At 40.5% G+C, this 21,375-nt stretch overlaps 1 protein-coding gene across 4 annotated transcripts in view; it reads right to left on the reverse strand.

Annotated features, from left to right (window-relative positions):
• The window catches only part of elmo2 (engulfment and cell motility 2), a 131,296-nt gene extending 115,106 nt beyond the window's left edge, over window positions 1-16,190 (reverse strand). For all 4 annotated transcript variants that reach the window (XM_052100929.1, XM_052100928.1, XM_052100927.1 and 1 more), the window contains exon 1: window positions 15,974-16,190. The gene's annotated coding sequence lies outside the window, so the exon portion shown is untranslated. The remainder of the gene's footprint in view (window positions 1-15,973) is intronic.
• Between the last annotated feature and the right edge of the window lie 5,185 nt (window positions 16,191-21,375).

Raw genomic sequence — 21,375 nt, forward strand, 5'->3', positions numbered from 1 at the left:
GACTAGCTGAACGAGAGGAGGCAAGTCGTTCTTTCAGTTCACCAATCTCGTTCAACCAGGGGCCAGATGAATTATTAATAAAAAATGAGTGATGACCACACAATACAATGACATACATATATTATTGATACTCATAATAATTTTTTAGGCTAGTATTGTTGGCTTTTTGTATAAAAAAGCAGTTCACAATATTATAGGTATGCTTTGTTGTCATTTGTGGGAAAATGCTTATTATGCTTAAACAATCTGCAGAGCTGATGTCTCTTAGTAGAACTGTAGACACAAATTTTAATAAAGGATAATTGGACTAGTTCCGGTCGTGAATGACTGTGCTTTTAGTTCAATTCAATTACTCATTCAAAATATAAAAGACGTCCATTTGGCGCCATCTAATGACGAAAAGGCATAATTTGTAGAAATAGTCAATGAACGAATCAATGAACAAATCTGAATGAATCATTTTGGTGAACAGATTCAAAAGACTTGAGTCACTGGGATGAATAAAAATCCCCACCTGCACCACTTACCATATAGCTCAAAGGGTGGTTTTACGGGGTTTTACGTTCACGTGATGCAATGCGAGGAGCGGACACTTTGCTAATTTTATTACCATTTGTGTCATATACCGGTGAGATTCGATACACCCTGATTCTTAACTGTTCTAGGAAGACAATATGTAAAAAAATTAAAAATCCCCAGGCTCTGGAGATATTAAAAGACACTTACGTGCTCAGGTTGATTCCCCGGAGAAACAGGCCGAAAGCCCTGGACTCAATTCAGATGGTGAACTGAAATAAATTTGCAGTGAACTGATGAATGTGTTGGCAATGTTGATGAAAGTCATTGCAGACATGGAGGATCTTGCTATAATACGTCAATCGATTACTTCCATGGAGACAAATTTCTCTGAGTTGGTGATTCTCAGACGTCGAGAGACGTATCGATTTTCTGGAGTCATTGGAGAGGGAATTAGCTGCTAATCCAATAGCGACCAAGACAGATTTGGAACACATTTGGGAAAAACTGGAGGATTTGAAGAATCGTAATCTATGTTTTTTTTTTTATTGCGCTTACTGGCTGTTTTATAGGCTGTAAAATCTTCTGTTGTGTAATTCTGTCTTACAAATTTTTGTATAAAAACACCGGACTTGAGCAATCAGATGGCAAATTTGTCACATGGACTGTTTGAGTTTAGAGGGATGGATGCCTACTGTGCGCAGGGTTAAAGCGCACATTTTTCTTTTTCTGTTTGTTTGTTTGGTTCTGGGGGGAAGTTCAGGGGTTGATTGTTGCAACAATGTGGAATGTGGTCTTTATCATTTTATTTTTGAAACAAAATTAAAAAAAAAATGTACATGGCAAAATGTTAAATGATAATATGAATGGATTGTCTCTCTCCACATGGAATGTGAATGAATAAAAAGAAGAAAGATTATTTATTTTCTTAAACGTAAGAAATATGATATAGTGTTTCTTCAAGAAACACATCTATCCCCACAGGAAGCTGAAAGATTTGTGAAGATATGGGGTGGGCATGTTTTCTTTAGTGCTGGCTCAAGTAAGAGCAGGGGAGTTCTTACACTCATTAGTTAACATCTACAATTAAAATGTCTCAAACAGATTAACGATAAATTAGGAAGAGTGATTATTGTTTTAGCAGAAATTCAGAGGCAAAACATTTTGCTAATATGTATGCACCTAACGTTGATAATCAGGGCTTTTTTCATAGATCTCGACGGGCTGTTGCAAGCCGCTGGCACCCCTCATGATATAATATTGGGAGGAGACTTTAATCTTTTAATGGACTCAGTCCTTCAAAAGACCCAATTGAAATACAGATATAATACTATTTCACAGAAGGTGGAGTTTTGGTTTTATAGGACAAGACAATCATATTTTGAGTTGGGAGACAAGGCAGGGAAGCTTTTGGCTAGATACATAAAGCAGAGAGAGGGTTTTTCTACCATTCTCTCTGTGAAATCTGCTGGCGGTAAAATATTTACCGCAGTCATTGATATTAATAATGCTTTTAAAGAATTCTATCTTGATCTTTATAGTTCCATGTCTTTGTCTACTGATGAAAATATTAGAAACTTTGTGGAACCATTAGAGCTCCCTAAACTGACTGAGCAAACGATTATCTTAATTCTGAGATAACCTTGGAGGAGCTTGACAAGGTAATTAAGGCCTAACCTACAGGCAAGGCTCTGGGGCCAGATGGTTTTGCTGCTGAATTTTTTAGATCTTATGCTACAGAACTGGCTCCACTTTTGTAAGAAGTCTTTACGGAATCATTAAAGAATGGAAAGTGTTAGATTATATATGCAGAAGAATTCCAGCAACATGACTTGAATCTATAAAAAAAACCCCAGCCTTTCAGTTTGTAATGTGTCAACGTTGTAAATCACAGGCCTTCACAAGAACCCCCACCCAGTTACACCATGCTGTTCTGTGTAAGGTTACAAGGACCATCAAATTTGCACAACTCTAAGACATTTCATCTTAATCTAGCCTTGCTAGATCATGCTAAAAGTACTTTGAACTGTGGTAATGTTTGTACCTGACAAATTAATGATTATAGACTGATGGAACTCTTTAAAATGTGTGTAGCGTGCAATCACCTATAATTGATAAAGATAATCTTTACTTTTGTATGATTCATCTCATTATACTAAGAATAGTAACTATAAGGCTCAACTTAATAAAATACAATGATGTGTAAAACCAATATGATTTTGTAACCAGAGATTTTCATGTTTTGTTACCTACACGTATAACAGCCATGAACAAATGTCATGTTTAGTATGTAAGCGTTTGCTGGCGTATGCAGAGAAAGCTGATGAAAAGGAATATCATGTCTCTTGTACCATTCTCAAGATATAAAAGCTCATTATTAAATATGCACTATTTTTGAGCGGGACATTTTTAAGAGTCTGAAACAAAGGACCATAACTCCACTGTCCGAAAAGACAGCCCAGTTGACCATGTGACTCTGAAAAGTCACTTCTGATTGGCGCAGGACACCTTTGGGGGATGCAGCCAATTTCAGTTAAAATAGTTCCAAACAGGAAGAACACGCTCTCTTCACTCTTCTCCGGTCTCTTCTCTTCTGCTCCGCTGACTGCTCAGACTTCGCGCTGACTCTGACTCCATGCCATGTGAGGTCCAAGGGAGTTCGGGACTCGACGTCCCGAGAAAGCTCATCACTCTCTACGGTTCACAAACCCATGAAAAGGCCTCGCTTCACAGCTAACCTAATTCATACAGACAATAAATTAGATCACACAGAGATCAAAACATCGGCGGAACGAACTTTCGACCAAGAACCAAGCCATACAAAGAACGCAAGGAAGCACCACAAAGACAAGCAAGTACATCTCCAATATTGTGCTCAAAGTGCTGGCGTATTAATCAAATAATTAGCAAATAGCAAATCAACGTACACTCAAAGGATAAATGGTTCCTAAGGTATTGTCAACAGACTCCGTAAAGTTCATTCTCACTGTACTGATCAGTTACTTCACATTCTGTCACTTTTCATCAACCTGTCTCATGTATATATGTGTTAGATTAGATTTATGTTTAGAAAAGAAATAAAGTTTGTCTGTGTTCAAAGACGACTTGACTGACAAGATTACGCTTCAAAGCTGTACCTAAATACATGTGATATTATTTTCAATAAGCCATGAGGATAATATCACTCCAATAATTGAATTAATCATAATTCACTTATTAAAGCTAATTTCTTAAAGTAGAAATTGTGAGCTGATACAACTAGACGTTGTATTACGATTTCAATGGAGGAGAATCTATTAAGACAAATAATCTAGTTATTGGTAATTTATCTAATTTATAATGGTTGTCGAACGAGACTAATTCCGTTATACATTTCATGACCTAATAAGGTACAATAAGGACAGTTTAATCTAGTCCATAGCTCACATATAATTCCCTCCTAAATTTAGCATCCGTGCAAATTACCCTACATATAATGGTGGGAAAATGCATGCAAAATACCCATTTTAACTGACCCCGTCCAAATCTCTAAATTATATATGTAATACCCTACATATTATGGTGTGAGAATGCGGGCATTTTAACTGACCCCGTCCATGTCTCTAAATTATATATGTAATACCCTACAAAAGCTTCCGCCAACCATGACACAATCCGGATCAGTTTGATTCTTAAAAAGGACAAAGGAAAAAGACAAAGAGTTACCGTCTAATTTCTCTGATCCAACTAGACGTAAAATTATTGTAAAAAATCTTAGCCAACCGATTAAGTAAAGTTATGACATCTCTTATACATATAGATCAGGTGGGGTTTATTCAGGCCGCAGCTCTTCTGATAACATTAGGCATTTCATCAATATCATGTGGTCAGTGGTGAATGATCAGATTCCGGTCGCTGCCATCTCACTTGATGCCGAAAAGGCATTTGATATGGTAGAATGGGATTTACTTTTTAAGATTTTAGAAATATACAGATTCGGGAATACTTTTATTAGATGGATAAAGTTACTTTATAGACACCCGCTAGCAGCGGTACAAACAAATTGATTCATTTCAGATTATTATACTCTGGATAGGGGCACTCGGAAGGGTTGCCCTCTTTCCCCGTTATTGTTCTGTCTACAACCTGGAACCATTAGCAGCCAAGATCATTTTCCAGGGGTGGTGGAGGGAGGTTTAGCGCATAAGCTTTTGCTTTACGCAGATTATATTTTATTATTTGTCTCCGACCCCACTAGATCTATTCCTTCTCTCCACAGAATTATTCATTAATTTTCTAAATTCTCAGGATACAGAGTCAATTGGTCTAAATCCGAAGCTTTGGCTCTGACATGCACTGCCCAGTAACGGCTTTTCAGCCAAGCACCTACCAGTGGCACAAACAGGGCACTTAGTATTTGGGCATTTTATTCTCAGCAAATGTGTGATTTGGTTAAAGTTAATTTTGAACCTTTAATAAAAAGGTTTTTGAGCGATGTGGACAGGTGGGCTTCATTACATTTATCAATGATTGGGAAGGTTAATGTTATTAAAATTAATTGTATTCCAAAATTCAACTACCTGCTACAATCTCTCCCTATAGATGTCCCCCTCTCTTATTTAAGCAATTTGACAGCATAGCAAAGCCCTTAATTTGGAATGGTAAGCATCCCAGGTTACATTTAAGCCTGCGTAGCTCAGTGGTAAAGATGCTGGCTACCACCCCTGGAGTTCGCTAGTTCAAATCCCAGGGCGTGCTGAGTGACTCCAGCCAGGTCTCCTAAGCAACCAAAATTGGCCAATTAGTCTCAGACATTTGGCTCATTGGTCAATTACACCTGAGAAAGCCCCTCCCTAGTCCTGTATTGAACAGGAAGTTCTTGCCCCTATTTTGTCATTGCAAAGCCTTTCTATTAAACTAACCAGAGAAGTTAAGTTACACCACGTTATTTCACATTTGCACTCGGTATGTTGAGTAAAAATAAGGAAAATGTTTCTAAAAAATTATTAAGAAGTTTAAGAATTATCAGACATTATAGTCACACAATGTCATACCGGATAACTGTCCGGACCTCATGGTGAAATGCCAAAAAGCTACAAAAAGTGTTAAAAATAAAATAAAATCTAAAATCTCTGCCAGAGGCATTATTGTATGAGTGTTGTCAAAAATATATTGAAATATTACAATAAAATATGACATCCAGATTATTGTTATGCTTTGGAGCATTCTGTCCCAAAACTGGCAGTCAGACAATGTCATCCGGGATAACAAGCAATCTGGAGCAATTTTATCGGCATTTTATTTTGAAGCATTATCAGAGAGGATGCTACACAATCAGGATGACCCTGATTACTCCCTGCTAATTCAGGATCTGGGAGACGGGCTTCAACTTCTCTCAAGAGATTATACTTGAAAGATTTAAACTTGGTATTGGAGGAGGGAGTGTGGGCTAGGATTCTAAAAAACGTCTGGTCTACATCTAGCGATGCAAGGGTGCGTCTGATGCAATTTAAGATTTGATATCGATTCTACTGGACCCCCACTAGATTGTATAGGCTTAGTCTTAAAGACTCACCTACCTAATGATGATGCCAATCAGAAGATGGGGACACAACCCATGTTTTTTGGGATTGTATTAAGATTCAGGAAGTTTGGTTGAGGCTGGTCCCCTAAATATAGGAGATAAATACCTAAAAAGCTGGGTCCTAACCAGTATGATGATTGTCAGACAGCTAATCCTTTGGGGATGGAAGTCAACTGATGCGTCCTAATTTCGTGAGTGGTGCACCAATTTGGGTAAAGTGGCAGCTTTTGAGGAGATGGGGAACCTGGCTGGGGAACCTGACAATTTATGGCAGAAAGTGGGGCAGTTATTTGTCTCATTTGGAATGGTCCTAGCGAGGGGCAGTGGTGGGAGCCAATTTTGTATTGGTGTGTCCTTTTTTTTATATATCTGTTGAACATTGTCTTTTTTTTATGTACTTCTTACTTTTATGTATTTCTATTTGTGTGTCTGTTTATATGTGGGTATGATGTTATTTTGTATTTGTGCACTAGTGTGTGTGTGGGGATACAAATTGGTGGAGGGGTGACACATTCCATCTCACCGCAACTATCTCTCTCTTATTCTCTGTCACGTCGAGCTCACCAAAATAACAACAGGAGTGATTTAGGAAGCGATTCATGGAGTAAAATACCTTTTGAAAGAGTGTGAATTTGTTTTGATCTCCTCAAAGCTTGCCATAGAACGTGTTTGTCCATATGCAGCTTTCATTGAGTAAAGGAATTATGTTCAATAAAAATTGACTGGTGCAACCGCTTTCTGATTTCATTAGTCATTTTTGTGAGTAAAAACACAAGGAAAAAAACCGCTTGGTCACTATGGATTACAATCAGCGTTTGTGATGATTTGCAGCGAGTGCGATTGCAAATGAAAACATTTAGATCAGCTTGACGTCAGTTCTTCAGTAAAAGAAGAATCTCATTCGTCACTTTAAGAGAACACAAGAGTCAAAAAGTTGAGAAATTATCGACTTTATGCAACTAAATATCAATGAATGCTGGGCAGTAGCCAATCACTGTGAACTGAAAGCAGTGACGTCTGCCATAAATGCTTAAACATCTGACGAAAATGCTGAAGTTTTGGCTGGATTCAGTGTTTTAATCACAAACGGACAACAAATGATGATTACACGCATACATTGTGGCAATGCTGTGGGTGGGTAAGCAAAGCATAGTGCACACTACATGACTCAAGCTCATCTCCTTGTTGTTTTGAGTCGGCGACTAGTCGGTAACTGGTCTGTGACGGGAAGTCTCAGATCCCATGACCGATGGTTGTGTAGTGTGCGCACATCTGCGTCATGCCCAGACAAGTGACATTAATGTCGACTAATCGTTTCAGCCCTATCGACAACGTAAATAATGACAATAAAAAATGGTCGACAACAATTTTCGTTGTCGAATAGTCGTTTGATCTCATTTAACGTAACATGGGATCACATTAAACTTTAATGATGGCACTTGAGTTCACACCTGACTGAGGAGAGGAAGAATTACACAGCTCACATTCCAGATGCGCTTTACATTTTCCAAACAACTTCAGGTGATGTAGCTTGCAAATTATGAGGGAATTATAAAAAAGTAAATTCAGAGGCACTGTCGTTGTGGTATAAGTGGAGCCGGAGCTCTTTAAAGGAAACACCCCGGTGTTGAATCTTAAATGCAGATTTAATTGTTATAGCTTTATTAAAGTTCAAATAATATGGCAGCAGATCATGTAAATAACTTCTCAACTAGCATTTCTCTGTACGGTCAGTGCTTCTTCTATGAGTTGCACAAATGTCCCGATCTAAGGGGGAGAGATGAGGCACACTCTGTCATGGGGACGCCTGTCCCTTGAGCACACACGCTTAATGCAGCTAGATTATAACGTGATGGCTCATGACTTATTGAATTATAATAAGTGTCACTGTACATTTCATATTGTGAAGATATGAAGATTTATTAATAAGTGGGAGTTTGTTTTTTTGTGAGTTATAGATGGATCAGTGAGTTAAATTTATGTAAACAGAAAGGTGAGAGAGGGTGATCTTCACCCTATTATACACTGCAAAATACATTTTTGATTTGATTTTGATTTGGCTTGTTTTCCAAAATAAATATCTAAAACTCCTTTAAAACACTGTAGATTTACTTTAGCAGCTATATTGCAGAAGAAAAAAATATTATCTGAGAATGTTGAATATAATATAAAAAATGCAAATATTAAACAATTTTAAATCCTTGAAAAAAGATGCATTCACCTGAGAAGCAGCATAGATATTTAGACTTGCTTTTAGAAAATAGATTTTGAATAGAAGTGTATTTTGTCTTTACTGCACTCGCAGAAGTATAACCAAGTGAAAAAATACACTTATATACAAAATACACTTATATTTAAGATACATTCTAAAGTCTAAATATCGTATAGGTTGCTTCTCAAGTAAATGTGTTTTGTTTTTTAAATGGAAAACAAGAGAAAAAAACTTGATAACAATAGGATTTTTTGCAGTGAATTTCTTTACTGAATTAAACGTAATAAAAAATATCTTTTCCCGTTAATTCAGTGAATGTCTTTTAGAGGTATTGTTAAAAGATGATTTTGTCCTCTTTATTATTAGTAAGCACATTTAATCCAACCTTTTAAGTTAGGGCACAGGCTGAATACTCGGTTAAGTGCTAATGATTAATCTTTGCAATAAACGGTGAATAGTCGAATAATCATTCTTATAATCGTTAGATTAATCGATTATCAAAATAATCATTAGTTACAGCCCTAGTTGACATGTATTCACAAATAAACTTTCCTGTTGCTTTGTGCGTGAGTTTGAGAATTAATATCAGGATCATATCTTTAAAGATGCGTTTTGGGCGATTAATTTGATCAGCTGCCGGTTACGTGAGGATTTAAAGAAAATAACCCTCTGATCGAGAAAAAAAAAGCAAATATATATATGCAACAACTTCACAGATCTTCTTCAGTATGCCTGATATCAACATACAGTGACACAGATGAGAAGCACACACATCAGGTATTCCATTAAAATCACATAGAATTCATGTTTAATCATGTGCTCGTATTAAATGTAAGTATAATGAAGAGAAATGGTGCGCTGGTTTAAATGCATTTTTCTACTTTTTGCACTTTATTAACATGTATTAATCCACTGACGATGTTTGACATAATGAAATTAGGGACTTTCCTCTCAAAATATGAACACAAGTGGTCAAAAGAGATGAGATCTACTTGTGATCAGATAAGTCAAAACACATCTTCAATATCTGGTGTAGAAACAGGGCTTCTGCGGGGACGAATAGTCATGTAATTGAAACACCCAGTTGTGTAGCGCACCACCATGACTAAAAACAAAAAACTGAGTCCTTAAGTGTGTGCAGGGCGCCAACTGCAAATCGTATAGTGAGTGCATGGCTTAAGCAAAATTGAGACTTCAAACAGACTTTACAAATTAAGACTGCATGCATTCATTGACACAATACTGTGTCTGGGTAAAAAAAAAAAGTACAATAAATAAACACGGTTTTTATACTTTGGACATTCAGAAATAAATGTAGCTTAATTATGCATATATATGATAACTACATTGACTGTGTATTGACTATATTGACACATGAAAGGCAGTGCGAAATGTGCATGTGGAAGTTTAATGATGCCTCCTGCGTGTCACCTACACATACTCAGATACTGTGTCTCTGAGGCAATAAAATTTTGTATTACGTGTTGTATGTCAATGATAGTACATGAAACAAAATAAAATGCCACTTATTTCTTCATAAAATGTATTAATTCAATAAATATTGTAATAAGACATTTTTTCAAGATTAATGTAATATTAACGTATGCATTTGGCAGACACTTTTATCCAACATGACTTACAGCACATTCAAGGTACATTTTATCAGTTTGTGTGTTCCCTGAGAATCATGAGGATCTTGGCTTTGCTAGCACCATACTCTACCAGTTGAGCTAATGATGGCATTTTGCTATGCATCTCCACATTTGATCATAAGTTCCACATTATCTAAACTGACTAAAAAAATAGTCTGCATGTTACTTTATCTATTTATTAGCCTATTGGTATAGTATAAACAGTGTTGGGGAGTAACGGAATACATGTACCGGCGTTACGTATTCAGAATACAAATTATGAGTATCTGTATTCCGTTACAGTTACACTTTAAATAGTTGGTATTTAGAACACAGTTACATTGTTGAAATCAATGGATTACATGACGATACTTTTCTGTTTCACGAGTTTATTCATTCTCTAAATAAATTAAGACAACTCTTTCCCAGAAGCCCCAACATGAAAACAAAAAAAAAAATGCGCGGTTTGCCGTTTGCGTGCGTGATCAATCAATGGAGTTGGAAGAGGATCAGCGGGAGCTAGAGATGGACCCGGAACAACAGCAGAGCAAGAATGCATTTCTATCTTGGAAATTTAAACAGCACTTCACGTTAAAGAAAGAGAAGGGAGGGGGACGAAATATAACTGTGCAGTGCAACATCTGCTTGCCAGCAACTAAACTCCTTTCAGCATCCAGAGACTCCACCTCCAACCTCAAGAAACATCTTAAAGTAAGTTTTTTTTTTTTTTTTTTTTTATCAACGTTAGTCGTCTGCTGTAGTTTTACTGGTCACCTTGCTATTTTACAGTTATATCCGGTAGCTACCTGCTTAGTTGACGTGCGCGACTTACTTCACATTCTCCTATGTGCTGATTTACTAGCCCCAGAGCCGTTGAAAGACTGACTAGCCCCGTTTGACATGCTAGTTAACGTTAGGGTGACCATACGTCCTATTTTTCCCGGACATGTCTTCTTTTTTTACCTAAATAAATGCGTCCGGCCGCCCATTTCTAGATCGCCCAAAATGTCGGGGATTCGGCTTTTGCTTTACAGTCGCCATTCATTATGTTTATGCACATCTTTTGTATCAGTCGGACTGAATTCATTCAGATCGATGAAACTGAATGTACTGTTTACATGAACGCTAAACAAGTGATTGGTTTGATAGCGACCTAGAAGCCCACATAAGGAAAGTAGGCCTATACAAAAGAACATCAGAAGCACTGAAATCTTTTTTTTTTTTTTTACTGAAACAGTTTTTTCTGTACATTTTTTTCTTTTCTTTTAACCAATGGCCAAGAAAAGAAATTGTGTCATGTAAAAGGTGTTAAAAGCTAGACTTTTTTTTTATTATTATAATTTGTTTGTCATTATTCTATTGTTGCAGGCAAAAAGTTGAATGGAAATTATAATATAGCCTAGTTGCAAGGTCGTTAATGCATTTGTCAAGATATACATAACGTGTTTAAATGCTTCCACGTGGTTTTAGTTGCATGCATGTAATATGCATGCTTCTGTTGTTATAGCATACTCATACCACTTGGCTAGTAAAATGGGTTCAGGATAATGCTACAACAAGTTCAGTGTTATTAATTTGTGCTCTTTCTGTCTTTCTTTATTTCAGAGGAAACATTCCAGTGTCTTGCAAAGAGCAGAAATGGCATCAGATGATGGTGGTGAACAAAGTGCCATGCCAACCCCACCTCCTCTCAAACAAGCAACACTCAGCACCTCAGCAATCACCCAAAGGAAAGTAAACTCCTTGGTTCTTGAGTTCATAATTGCAGATGTGCAGCCCTTTTCCTTAGTGGAGAATGCCTCATTCCGTGAGATGATTGCAGGAATTAGTGGGGGTAGGACACCAATGTGCAGAAAAACACTGATGCAGCGCATTGAAAGGGGATCTCAAAATATGAAGGAGGCACTTACTGAAACACTTCAGGATGTTCAAACCGTGTACACAACAGCAGATATATGGACGGCTCATCATAGGAGTTTCATGGGAATCACGTGTCATTGGATTGAGCCAGAGACATTAGATCGAAAGTCTGTTGCTTTGGCATGTGAAAGGATAAGGGGCCGCCACACCTATGATGTCATTGCTGCCAAAGTTAGTCAGATTCATGCAGAATTCCAGATCCAAGGCAAAGTCAGTGCCACAGTCACTGACAATGGTAGCAATTTCGTTAAGGCGTTCACTGAATATGGAGGGTGTGAAATGGATGATGAGATGGATAGCACAGATGATGTGCGGTTTGCTGATGTCTCTGCAGTTCTTCAGGAGGAGCAAGAGGAAGAAGAGCTAAACTTTTTTTTGCCACCTCACCATCGATGTGCTGCGCATACTTTGAATCTTGTTGCCACGACTGATCTTGACAAAGCTGCCTCACAGGGTGTTTCTCGAAAATTATACAGAAGTGCAATGTCTAAATGTGCGGCAATCTGGAATAAGGCTCATCGCACATCAAGTGCTGCTGAAGCAATTGAGGAAATTGCCCAAATGAGATGTTTGGTACCTTCAGTGACTAGGTGGAGCTCAGAGTATCATGCAATCGAGAAGTTGATGAGTCTCACTGAGAGTCAGCTCAATGGAATCTGTGACCAGCTGAAAATGGCCAAACTGCATCCTCAAGAGACGATGTTTCTAAAAGAGTACATAGCCATTATGAAACCTCTTGCCTACTCAATCAACCTGCTCCAGGGAGAAAAGAACTGTTACTTTGGATACATAGTTCCCACCATTGTCAGCCTAAAATCCAAGTTAGCTGAAAAGTTGACCCAAGTGCAGTTCTCAACCCACATCCTCTCAGCTGTTATAAAAGCCATTGACACTCGATTTGGGCAGGTGTTGGCCTCCCATGAGGCAAGGATGGCAGCTTCCACCATCCCAAAGTTTCGACTGTGGTGGCTTGCTGATGAAGAGGGGGGAGCCATGAAAACAGCAATGGTCCAAGAGACTCGTCTTCTTCATACAGAGCCTTCTGAGGATGCCGGCACCACTGTAAATGCAGGTAATCCAGAAGATGACAACTTCTTCACTTTTGAGACAACACAGGTGACAAGTTCATCAGCGGAGGAAGAGGTGCGGAGGTATCTCCAGGATCCAGACAAGTCATTGGCTTCATTGAAGATGTATCCACGGATCAGATCCCTCTTCTTAAAGTACAATACTACTCTGCCATCAAGTGCTCCTGTCGAGCAGCTTTTTAGCCAGGGAGGACTTATTTTCACTCCACATCGTAACAAAATGACAGATAAGCACTTTGAGCAGGCTCTCCTGCTGCGATACAACCGACCCTACTGGAGTGTTGACATGTAGGTAGATGGCTCAAAACATATTGGTCTTTAGGTTCACAGGCATTAACAGGCAATGCATGTCAACTGACAGTGTCATTATTCTTGTAAAACAAATTGTCTTTTTTTTCACCTGACATTCATATAAAATCAACACCTTACATGTGAATGTTATGCAAATGTTATGTTCAACTTTGACATTTTGGCTAGGTTTTTGCTGCTAGCCTTTGTTGATACATTACCAATAAGTAATGTTGTTTTTTCAATATAACATGGTTTCATGTGGGTAAAATTGTATTTGGTGGCGTAGTTTAAAAAAAGAAAAATTATTTCTGGTGCTTTTATTTAAAGGTGATAAGTTCCAACACCTATGCGCTTAGTTGCTCAGTGTTTTTTTTTTCTTTCTTTTTTTTATATAATGGGAAATTCTGTACAGACAGAATATTTTATTTGTCTATTTTGACACTTTTAACAGCTGAGTAAATAAAGAAACTAAAAAGGTAAAATTGGACAATTCTTCTCTTTTTTTAACCAAGCAAAACATATTTTGCATAAACATACCCTTATAGTCTTTGTTCCTACAGCAAATTATAATATATTGCACTTTCAGGGAGACTTGAGCCTAACACATTCAGCCATTTGGAAAAAGAAAAACACACCAAATTAGGCCTGTTTAGTAAGCAGGATTTGATGGCCGCATTCCTACACTTATATAATGCAATTCAATGTAGAAGTAATCCAAGTATTCAGAATACAATACTCAGATTGAGTAACGTAACGGAATACGTTACAAAATACATTTTTGGGCATGTATTCTGTAACGAAATACATTTTGAAAGTATCCTTCCCAACACGGAGTATAAATAACATCACATCAGTCATTAAAATGGGAGGGCTACAAATGAACATTCAAAATACACCAAACACTCTACCACTATACCGTTTGGCTAATAAATGGTATTTTCCATTATCTAAAGATAAAGTAAGTGGTCCATAGTATGAAAACATAGATGAAATCTATGATCTTCCACATAAGCTATAGGCTACATGTTTCTATAGTCTATTTTCACATTGTTCACCTTAGTTCCTTCCGAAAATCAAGAGTTCATGGCATATTTGCCGCAGATTCCCCATTGATCATTTTCACATGCAAATTCGCTTTTTGGCAAACTTCTGCCAAATTGTCCATTGTTGCCAAAGGTTTGCCGGAGGTTCACCACTATCGGCGAAAAGCTGAAAACTTCTGGCATACATTTGCAGTGCATCAAACACTCATTTGCATGTGAAAATAACAAGCGGCAGAGTTGCTGCAAATTTGCGGCAAGTTTAGATTTTTTGCAAGGCTTTTCGTCCACTCACAGCTTCCTATGAGGCTGTTTTCCAAGATAGTTCATCATAAGCTTGCTTAATCCGATAATTGAACCTTAGGGAATACATGATGGAATTTTAAACACAAAGAGAGACATTATCATGCTAACTGAAAACACAAAGAGACACATTTAATTTGACCATTTGTTTCGTTAGCTATATCATGTGATGTGCAGTTTATACAACAAAAATGTATGTATTTTCATGATAAAGACAACATAAATCTTCATGCGATATTGCAGAATGTATTATCAGGTACCGAACAGAATACCCAAAACTACTTCTAATGAAATAGAGGGGCAGGTAAGGTAACCTAATTCTTCATGACACTGACATCAGAATGACCAGATCAACATTTAAGATACTATGAGTTGAGACATGGATCCACTAGTCCATTTGTGAGCAGGATTATTCTTTATGACTTTAAAGATAAGGGCATTTATTTTTTACAGGAATGTATACTGTAAATGTGTTTCCATTGTAGTTTATGTGCATGTCCATTTACAAAAACAAACAAGCAAGTGTATACGTTTTTATGCACAATTTGGACCGTTTCTTTGCATATTGCATATTCCACAAATATGTGGCTGGAAACCCACCTATAATCATTCAAATAACATCACAATTAACGTGTCAAAACGATCACTCATGCAAAGTGCATTGACATAAATGTTTAAGTCAACTGTTGTTATTATTATCAGCGTAACCCATTTTAACCAACATTAAGTTGTATTATTATGTTTTAGTTTTTAAAGTATGGGTCACTGTCCATAACTCTACTGCCACTGTCAAATAGGGTTTGGTGGTGTCATCATAGTAATAGAATAAAAATATATTCTTTCAATAACATAATAAAACGTTTATCGTGAAAACATGCAAATAAGCTCATATCAACCAAAATATTTTAAACAACAATCGTGATTTTAAACAAACTCAATGAATTGGAACAGAAGAATTCTATCGTGAATAGGCTAGATCAAAAAATGATGAAACGCGAATCTGACGAATCTAAACAGAGATCATGACACTGAAATTAGCTACAGTCTAATGAATGTTAACGTGTAAAAATCGCAATTAGAATATGTCATAAATCATAATTACATACACACACAACGGCACTCAATAGCATTCATATATCACTGTTGAACGTCGATACGACTTAAAATCACATCCGTTGCAGCATTCACACATTAAACGCGTCTACAGTTTGTTATAATACTACTTTATCGAATGATACAGCGATATTAAACTGTTAAATCATAGCCACGACTGTTGAATCCGCATTATGAAGGCATGTCTATATTGAATGTTATTTCTACTATGAAATATATGAATATATTATTCCACCGAGTTTTTGATGTACATTTTTTAGTGATATATGTCGCTTTCATTTGTATGATGCTCTTACCAAAGAATCAGCATATAAATCCGAGATGTTTTGCTTGATGGTTGAGCTGATGTTTAAATGGAGGTTTATGGGCGGAGTTTAAACCACCTCATCTTCATCATCGCATTCTTCATCACTCTGATCACGCTCAGTTGATATAAATCCTGGATCAACCAGTTTATCAGAAATCGATAGTGTTATCTAGCACACAGGTCGGTTTGTTTGGTGCAAGTGTGAATGGAATGATTTTAGCCCTCCATCTGATCCCACCCCTAATCTCAGACCAGCCTATGAAAATACGAACTTCAGTGATTGACGTGATCAGACTCTCTACCCTATGATTCACTGCAGTAGCAGCAGCAGCATCATCAGTCCTCTGTGTACTGTTGGATTAGAACAGGTTAAAAATGACTAGAGCATGGTAGAGTAGCTGTACATTAAAAGTATTGGGATTTATCCAGAATTAATCAAGAAGTAAAAGTGTTTGTCTACACTTGTAGTAAAACATGTAAAGAATCTTTTTTTGTGTCATATTTTACTACAAGATTTATCCAAACTACTTGTTGAACCTCACTGCTGTTTTTATTGCCTGGAAAAGTTCAGGCACATTAATATACATATTGTAGGGGGGTATACATAATTCACCCACCTCTGACACACATTTAGTAGAACATGCCCCTTTAGGTTTTGATGCAGGCGCAGGATATAACGTCATCCGGCTGTGCTATGTTGTTGTTTTAGAGTTGCAAGAGAACTATAGACAGACTGTGATCCTTTGGTTCAGATCTCTGCCTCCATTCTCTATTGTTAGCAAAAAAGCTACATTGGTGACCCCGACGTAAGTGGACATTAAGTGGAGAGTTTTGGGAACAACAAGCAACAAGCTGGTTCGCCCAAGCAGAGGCCCAGTTCGCCTTGCAGGACATTACTGCCAACGAAACTGAATATTATTATGTTGTTGCAGCCCTCAGCAGCTCCATGGCAGCGCAAGCAGTCAACATTCTGGAAGGTGCTCCAGTCCGAGATAAACATGCCACACTGAAACCATATTTATTAAAGACTTTTGGCTTGTCGTAGACGGAGAGATCCTGCCACTTTCTTTCACTGCCTGGTCTCAGCAACATGCTTCTGTCCAAGCTAATGGACCCCATGGTAGCGGTACTGGGTGAGCACAAGCCATGTTTTCTTTTTAAAGAGCTGTTTTTGCAATAATTGCCCGAAAATGTCAGCACCGCCTTGGCATATACTTCTATCAGAGACTACAGGGAATTAGCACATCTGGCAGATGAATATCAAGCAGCATCCCAGACGTACACAGGAACTGGTTCTGCAGCTGTCAATTTCTTTTGTAACAAAATTGACGGTGTAATGACCGCCTCACAGCCGGCAGCACAGCAGTTAAATGTGCATGGACTGTGTTTCTATCACGCGTGCTTCTGGGCTGGAGCCAAGAAATTATGCCACTGTGTAGTTTCTGCGGAGTGGGCAGTACACAGTCGATTAGCATTGTTGCGACTAGCAGTGATGCACATCTGCTGTTCATCAAAGGCTCTTTATCTGGCCATAATTTTCTTTGTGATACAGGAGCTCATGTCAGCATTTCACCTGCATTGCCAGAGGATAAACAATTCGGTGAGATCGGGCCTTCACTTTAGGCTGCTAATAAAGGCAGTATACTTACTTATGGAAAACACCTGGTGCCACTGTGTTTCAATGGGTGATATATTTCATGGGACTTTGTGCTAGCGGATGTGAATAGGCCCCTTCTTGGAGCAGACTTCCTTTGCGTCAATGGACTACTAGTGGAAGTTAGGAACTGTGGGACCCCCTACTCTGTGTGGGAAGCAATTTCCTGACAACCACACTGTCCAGTGCGCTGACAGGGGAATGTGAGTTCGTCCGAATTTTGGGGGAGATTGTTAATCTCTCTAGGCCCAATTTCTCCACAGCTGTGGCCAGTCATGGAGTGGTGCATTACATCTCCACATCTCGGCCACCGTTACATGCACGGGCTCACAGACTGGATGCAGCAAAACATGTAAAAACTGGGCATACTGTGCTGCTCCAACAACCCCTGGGCTTAACCTCTTCACTGGTGGCTTTTGACTGTGGAGATCATCATCGACTCAACAATGTCACTATGCCGGATCGGAATCAAGTGCACACATACATTATTATTCTGCTCGTTTAGCTGGGAAAACAGTTTTTCTCAAAAGTGGACCTGGTCCGTGGTGCCTGTCAACCCAAAGTATGTCCCTAAGACTGCTGTAAAAACACAATTTGGCCTGTTTCAATTTTTGCTGGATGCCGTTCGGCCTTAAAAACGCAGCGCAAATCTTCCAGCGTATGATGACCCGGTCCTGAGAGGCTTGAATTTCCAAATCATATGCCTGGATGACATCCTGGTTGCTAGCGCTTCCAAAGAACAGCACTTAGACCATTTAAGAGCACTGTTTGTGCACCTCAGTCAACATGGCCTTACTATTAATCCTGTGAAGTGCCAATTCGGGTTGTCTGCCATAGACTTTCTGGGCCCTAAGTGAGGGCACTGTGCCACTAACCAATAAGGTGGAGGTGAGTTCCCCATTCCCTGCACAACCAAAGTCTTACAAGAGTTTTTGGAGATGGTGAATTTTTATCACCATTTCATATGGATGGGAGACCTCCTGGGGAAAACTAAGGTTGCTGCCAGAAGAGGTATTAGGGAGGCCAGCAAGTGGGTGCTCACCCTGCAGTCTGTGTGGGTCCTAATGCCACAGTATACACTATACTGTAAAAAAGGCACCGTCCTTCGAATGAGATGTTAAACCGAGGTCATGACTCTCTGTGGTCATTAAAAAACCCAGGACACTTCTTGAAATGAGTAAGGGTGTTACCCCGGTGTTCTGGCCAAATTCCCATATTGGCCCTTATCAACCATATCCACCTAATAATCCACCTTTGTTATCACCGTGTCCTGTCTATTTAAACCCGCTTGTTTTCCCGTTCCTTTGTCGTTTGTTGAATGTTGATATGTTGTTCATGTTTGCTGCTCCTGCATCTTCTTGTTCGCTCGAGGTTCCCTTTTCGTTGTGGATGTTTTTGCCCCTCTATGTTCTCCCGTGTTTTAGTTTCCTTTTCCCATTGTGGACCCCTTTATTTTGTTCCTGAGTTTGTATGGTTATTATTTGTTTGTTAATAAAAGCCGCAGTTGGATCCGCACCTCCCGTCTGCCTTCTCCTGACTTCCCACAATCATAACAGAACAAACGACCACTATGGATCCAGCGGTACAACAGGCAAGCTACCGGCTGCTCTGCCTAAAACAAGGGGACCGACCGGTAGAAGACCACATCCGCGACTTCCTCATTCTGGCGAGCGTTTCGGACTTCCCTGACTCTTCCCTTGTGGTCTTCTTCAGGGACAACCTTAATGACTGGCTAAAAGAGCAGTTTCCACCGGCAATGCGCTACTGGAAGCTCCGCGACTTCATGAAGGTAACTTTACTGGTCTGTGGCTCACCGTTCACCGTGGGCGTCGCTGAGCCTCTCGAGCCTACCAGGGATCCGCCTCCCGAGCCTTCCAGGGCTCCGCCTCCCAAGTCTCTCGAGTCTCCCAGGGCTCCTCCTCCCAAGCCTCCCAGGGCTCCGCCTCTCAAGTCTCTCGAACCTTCTAAGGCTCCACCCCTCAAGTCACTCGAGTCTTCCAGGGCTCTGCCTCTCGAGTCTCTCGAGCCTTCCAGGGCTCCGCCTCCCAAGCCTCTCGAGCCTTCAAGGGCTCCGCCTCTCAAGCCTCTCGAGCCTTCCAGGGCTCCGCCTCTTGAGCCTCCCAGGGCTCGGCCTCCCGGGCCACCTCAACCAGCCTCTGTCCTGTGGCCACCTCCCAGGTCCCCTGAACCGGCCCTTGCCCAGTGGCCAGCTCCCAGGCCATCTAAACCGGCCTTTGTCCTGTGGCCACCTCCCAGGCCCCCTGAACCGGCCCTTGCCTTGTGGCCAGCTCCCGGGCCACCCAAACCTGTCCCCATAGCGTGGCCGCCTCCCAGGCCACCTAAACCGGCCTCTGTCCTGTGGCCACCTCCCAGGCCCCCTGAACCGGCCCTTGCCTTGTGGCCAGCTCCCGGACCATCCAAACCTGTCCCCATAGCGTGGCCGCCTCCCAGGCCACCTAAACCGGCCTCTGTCCTGTGGCCACCTCCCAGGCCCCCTGAACCGGCCCTTGCCTTGTGGCCAGCTCCCAGGCCATCCAAACCGGCCTTTGTCCTGTGGCCACCTCCCAGGCCCCCTGAACTGGCCCTTGCCTTGTGGCCAGCTCCCGGGCCACCCAAACCTGTCCCCATAGCGTGGCCGCCTCCCAGGCCACCTAAACCGGCCTCTGTCCTGTGGCCACCTCCCAGGCCCCCTGAACCGGCCCTTGCCTTGTGGCCAGCTCCCGGGCCATCCAAACCTGTCCCCCTATTGTGGCCGTCTCCCAGACCACCTAAACCTGTCCTTGCCTGGTCGATACCTCCCTGGCCTCCTAAACCTGTCCCTACCCGGTGGACGCCTCCCAGGCCACCTGACCCGGTTCCCTTCACACACCCCCAGAGACTGCTTGCCTGCCCTCTCGGCCTCCCTGGTCTGCCAGTCTGCCCTCTCGGCCCCCCTGGTCTGCCTGTCTGCCCTTTGTGTCCCCATGGACTGCCTAATTGCCCCTTGTGCCCCCATGGACTGCCTAATTGTCCCTTGTGCCCCCATGGACTGCCTAATTGTCCCTTGTGCCTCCTTGGACTGTCTCTGTGTCCCTTGTGCCCCCTTTTTGTCTGTCTGTGTTCCCCCGGGTCTACCCCCTCACTCCTTGGACTTTTTGTTTTTGTTATTTTTGTGGGTTTTCTTTTTGTAGGACCATCTGGAATCCGGTCCTTTTGAGGGGGGGGTTATGTTACGTTCCCGTGTTGTCTGCCCCGTGTTTTCTGTTTCACTCGTCACTGCTCACGTTCCATGTCACGTTTTCCTTGTTGTCCGCCCCGTGTTTCACTTTCTTTGTGTCAAAACTATATATCACATCTTTCCCGGCTCTCTCTGCCAGCACAGTGTTATTGTCCGCACCTGTTCGTGATTTTGTTATCACCGTGTCCTGTCTATTTAAACCCGCTTGTTTTCCCGTTCCTTTGTCGTTTGTTGAATGTTGATATGTTGTTCATGTTCGCTGCTCCTGCATCTTCTTGTTCGCCCGAGGTTCCCTTTTCGTTGTGGATGTTTTTGCCCCTCTATGTTCTCCCGTGTTTTAGTTTCCTTTTCCCATTGTGGACCCCTTTATTTTGTTCCTGAGTTTGTATGGTTATTATTTGTTTGTTAATAAAAGCCGCAATTGGATCCGCACCTCCCGTCTGCCTTCTCCTGACTTCCCACAATCATAACACCTATAGCCATTACCATGGATCCCTAAGACTATGCATTGGGGGAGGTT

Source organism: Xyrauchen texanus, chromosome 32 (genome assembly GCF_025860055.1).
Source record: "Xyrauchen texanus isolate HMW12.3.18 chromosome 32, RBS_HiC_50CHRs, whole genome shotgun sequence".
In the NCBI taxonomy this organism is placed as follows: Eukaryota; Metazoa; Chordata; class Actinopteri; order Cypriniformes; family Catostomidae; genus Xyrauchen; species Xyrauchen texanus.